The following is a 5,480-nucleotide window of genomic DNA, read 5'->3' as shown; positions in this document are numbered from 1 at the left end:
GTCCCCATATCAGCCCTGAGCACACAGCAAATATAAGAAACATGGGGATGAGTGAAAAACGGGCCAAACGGTAATGACACCTCCATGTGCCCCAGGAACACTAATTAATGCTCCTGTGTTATTTTAAACAGGCTTTGTGGGTTACATCTTTCAAGCTACACCATTGTGAATAATTCATGTGATTGCAGTAGACGTGTACGATATTGCTGATCACATGAACGAGAATGTTGTAGGCTGGCTTTTATTTACAGGCCCCGATACGAAGAACTGCTGAGCACTGTCAGTCCCCGTGGCCTTACTGCTGTCTTAGCCTGTTAATTAATTCTGCTCAGCAATTCACAGGATTGGGCCGAGAGTGACAATGTGGATCTGTACTTGCAGTGGACCTGCATATCGTCCACCAGCCTCTGTTATTCCTTGTCTATCTCCTAAAGCTCTGTATTTGCTTTCTGCTTGAGCCTAACACCCAGTCCCTATTTAGTCCTGTCAATCATTTCACTAAAAAGCTATTTCTTACATTTCATAGGAAGCAGAAATGTAATTAATGTTTGCAAAGCACTAACATAAAAATTTCATTATATGCTATTAATTCTATAAAGATGTCAATGCATTTCTAATAAAGCATTATTTATTCAGCAACCTTTATAGAAAAGGTTTCTATATAAAACACAATAGCCAGCTTTTGGGGAAAGATAATGGATTTCAATGTGTGCAACTCTTGCAGGTTAATTGAATTCCTGTAATGAAATCCCCCTTAGCCACGCAAAATCCTTGGTTTTGTTCCTTGAATTTCATTATGACTGGCAAAGTCTTCTCTGCCCCCAAATCAGATGCAATAAAACCACCTGAGTTTGGCTTTACATCTTTATTTTATAAAAACATTTAATCAAAACTTGGTGATGGACACTTTGTCCGTCTGCAGTTTCAAAGGGGAATTAGTAGATGTCACCCAGCAGTCCTAAATGCGCTTTGACTCCTGAGGATGTTTTACCCAGTTCCACGGCGTCCCCTGAACAACCACGTCAAAACCCAGCCCCAGAGAGCAGAGGTGTACACATGGTGCTTAGGTAGCAGTAAGGCCGGGGTTGAGGTAGATTTATTAGAAGTAATCTCTTGGAATTCAAACCAGCTCCAGTTAATTGCAAAAAGGCCTTTTTAAGCTGGCAGGCTTATTTGTGGCACGCCGCTCACCTCTGCCAGTCACTTTCATTTCCTGAGTGAAAAGTGAATGGCAGCTTCAAGCTCGGGATCTTTGATCATTGAAAGAAATGGATGTGCTGTCCTCTGTTGGTCATACTGGTTGTCACATGTAAATTCAATTAACTCAGGCAGCACGAGACTGTTAAAAGAACACAGGTGATGAAATGACACTGAATTTGCTTTGCCTTCGATGTTCACCGATGAGACTGAGTGTGCCAATTTGGGTGGTTAGCACTCACGCCATGGTGCGACAGGATGCACACATAATGCCACTCCCCACTTTGCTGATGGCAGTGTCCTTCTGTGAGTTGCACTGGGTGGAAACACTGCTCTGCTCCCTGTTGGTTCACCACAAGCCCAGAGGAGTGAGCAGAGGCCAACAGTGCAGCCGGAGGACCCACAAACCCGCGCTGATGCCCCCGGCCCCACCGGAAGGACGACATTGCTTCAGCGTGGCATGGCTTGTCACCACTGCTATGCACCCTAGATTAACACACCTCATCAGCCTGCCTGGACACTAAGGACACCATTTCTGAGGGACTCCAGGGGTATCTTTAGGAATTTTTAAATTGGGGGGTTTATTAAGGCTAGAAACACTGCAGATCAATCTGGAAACAGAGTGATGTCGTCAATGAACTTGCAGTACAGGGTACAGCAAAAGCCACAGATATTGAAGGGAAGCTCATCTTGACACGCTGTATCCCCTAATTTCTACACATGTGCCCTGTAGTGCAGAACCACAGGCCTCAAGTCATTGTGCTGTGGAGCTGCAGCTGCAGCTCTTGTGCGTACCTGGTTTAGGCTCATAAATGTATTTAAAGAAACAAGCAAGTACTGTGTGTGTGGCTCCGCTCCCGGCTTATCCCCGAGGCTGCAGTAACACAAAACAGCATTTATCAGATACGTGTTTTGTCCTTGAGTTTGATTTTCTTGTCTGGATTTGAAAACACTCCATGAGAGCAGCTTCAGGGACACTCCCTGTCCTTCACATCCATGAGCAGAAATATCTGAGAAAACAGAAACTGATTTAGAACATTCTGGGTTGTAATTTTGCATGTTCTGCATGCTGGAAGTGTCACTGCTGAAAATTAATAATTTACATTTTTCTTCTCTCCAGGGAGCCTGGGCAGTGTTGTCATTGGTTGCACATGTGGAAGAGTTCAAAACCAAGCTGGAAGGTGTGCACGAGGATTTCGTCTTTGTGGACACTTCATCACGTGAGGCCCCATTTGCTTGTGGGCTCGTGAATATTGGCAGTAAGCTAAGCGTAAAAAAATTAATTTTTAATTACATGTAATGAATATAGTCTGATTGTTTTCTTAACAATAAGCCCACACAAAGAAGCCTGAGACACAATGAATGTTACCACCCTCATTTAAATCAAAATACAAACTGAAGTATGATTTTGACATACCAACAGAATTCACCAAGTGTAAAAGATATCACAAAATCTCATTTAAATAGTTATCAAAACATCTGCATTCGTTCATAACTGTACAATTTTAACTCCAGACAACAATGCTGCAGAATACATGAGGAAAAAACCCAAACCCCCAAAATAACCCTTACATGCTGGACCGTGTACCGGAGCTCAGCGGCATTTAGCGTTCTCGGCTAACGCCGGACGGAGCTGGTCGCCTCACGAGGGGCCGCTGCCTTTCCACCGGCGGCAGGCGGGGGGCGAGCCCCGGCCCTCCTGGGGGCTGAGGCGAGGCCGGGCCCCCCCCCCGCCATTCATTGTCGGGGCTTGGCGGGCACGGCCGGGTCCGCGGCAGTTCCTCAGCGCCTTGCCCGCACCACCCGCAGGTCGCTCGGCCCGCGGCATTTTGTGTGTGGGGACGGGGGTTCCGCGCCGCCGCGTTCCCCCAAAAAGGATCGGAGGGCTTAATCTCCCCTCCAGGGTATGCGGACCCACCGAGGCACGGACGGGGTTCGAACCCGTGATCTTCGGTTTACGAGACCGACGCCTTACCACTTGGCCACCGCGCCTGCGTTGGAGGGCGCGCCCGATGCCTTTCTATCGCTGGCGCCGCTCCCGTGGCCGTGCGCGTGCGCGGGCACCTGGTGACCGTTGGGTGTCGCACGGGAGGATGCAAGCGGCCGGGCCCCTCGGGCGCCGTGAGGGAGTGGCCGGGGGCTGCGGGATCTGAGGGGGTCTGAGGGGACCTGAGGGGGCTCCTGGGACGGTCGCACCTGCCGAGGCCGTGCTGCAACCGTTTAATTTTATTTCCCTCTGCCGGGAGATGGCACTCTTACATTAGTCAGGTTAGAAGCCAGTAGTCGTCCTCGGCCCGAATAGAGGAGCTTGGAGAGGAGGAAGAAAAAGCGGGAGTAAAATGTTCCTCCGCCGAGAAAATAAGCATAAATGCGAGCATTAGCATTATTACATCGTAAATGGCGAATTAAGCGCACTTTGTAGAAATACAGTTTAGGTGCCTGGCGCTTGTACAGTGTAAAAATATAGTGTACAATGCAGAAAAGATGCATCTGTTCCTCGGTGGATGTTTTTCTATCTCCTGGATCTGCGTTAGATATTTCCTAGTGTCAGTGGGACACAAAGCTTTCAGTTTTCTTCTACTGTTAATTGTGGAGAACCTTTTAAACCCCCTGCAAAGCCTTTGCAGGGCAGCCAGGGAGTGTTGGTCCTTTCTGAATGAAAGGAGCTTTGTTCGCTGTCCTGGGGGGATCGGGCCCAGCCACCATTGGTCATCCCTGTCTGGGTGAAAGAAGCGTGTAAATCTGCTAAAAGAGGCACTTTCTCAACTAAAAAGCTGGGATTGACATTGCTAATCTGATGGTGGCCTAAAGCGGGTGTGCCAAAAGGATCCTCACGCTTGTGGGATGTTCTTTGAACTGCAGTCACCAGGCAAGCCTGTGGCCTAAATGTACAACTAAACTTCAGTTTGTTTAGGAATTGCCATGTGTCAGCATCTCCACGATTACTCTATGCACACTTATGTTTCAGCAAATGCAGAGCAATTTGAACTAGTTTCGCTTGCAGTCAATTATGTCTAAACTAATTTAACTTAGCTTCCTGGATAATCAGCCCAGGGTGTGCCCAGTGCTGCACTGGGCAGGCTGTCCCAGGGGTGTTTCATTCTGTTCTTCCAGCCCTTGGGGCAAAGAGCTGATGGTCTGGGCAGCCTGGATGCTGGAGTATATCTGCTAGTCTGTATGTTGCTAGCCTCAAATGACGTCCCCAGCTCTGGACTATGGAAAATGAAGTGCTCATGAAGCCAGGGCAGTACTGTTTTGTCTGTCATTTGATCACTGCAGTGCTTCACGGTGTGATGATGTGTAGGAATTGACATGAAGGCTGCTGTGCTCAGCTCTCACGGCTGCTGCTTCGATGATAACGAATGACTGTGCAGGGGCAATGGTTTTAGCTGATGAAGACGGATTTTTAATAAATCATTTCTGACTGATGTCCTTGCTGTTTCTGGCCTACTGGCTTATTTGAAAATGTGGACTTTTATCTGCTATATTTGCCAGCTGTAACTTGTCATCACAATTCCTGTGAGGCCCCACCTGTGTTTGATTTATTGGTGGTTTTTGTATCTTCTTTGTGAGGTGAGAAGTAATTTTGTGTGCGAGGAATCCAAGAGGAATATTTGAATGACTTGTGAAATTCATGAAGGTTTTATCTCTTTAAATACATTACATTTTTGAAAGTTTATTCAGATGGCATCAGAAATAGCATTTAACTGTAAAGCAACTTCTAATGCTGAAGTTCTTGTGTAACTGTATGGGGAGATGGGACATTCAAGAAGAAATCATAATGATCTTCTCGGTAGACTAAGAAGAAATACTTGATTGGGTTTAAAGAAAGTTCCCGTTCTTCATGAGCATAACTTCCTCGGTGCTTCTAGGAAGAAGAATGTTAGTATCTATCTAAACAAAGTGCTGCTTAAGGACAATTTTTAGGAACAATAGTTTTTTGTGACTTACACCACAGACAATTACACATTTTAAAATTCAAATGAAGTTTTTATGTTGTAGTCTGGGTAGCTCCTAGATATCAATTAAGAAAAGAACACTACCACCCCAAAAACAAGAAAAACAAGCAAGCAAGCAAACAAACAAAACAAAACAACAAAAACAAAACAAACAAATAAACAAAAAACACAGAAAAGCCACAAAGAAACAGCCCACTTTATTTTTAAAGAGAACCTGGTGGGTTGTGTGGCACTTTTGATATGGTTAATCTAGATCCCTAACATCATTCCCGTGCCTCTTTCTCTATTGGTAACCTTTCAGTGGTGGCAGGATGTACAAACAGA

The sequence above is a fragment of the Anser brachyrhynchus genome (genome assembly GCF_964034855.1).
Source record: "Anser brachyrhynchus genome assembly, chromosome: 15".
NCBI lineage: Eukaryota > Metazoa > Chordata > Aves > Anseriformes > Anatidae > Anser > Anser brachyrhynchus.
Note: the sequence above shows the minus strand (reverse complement) of the source record.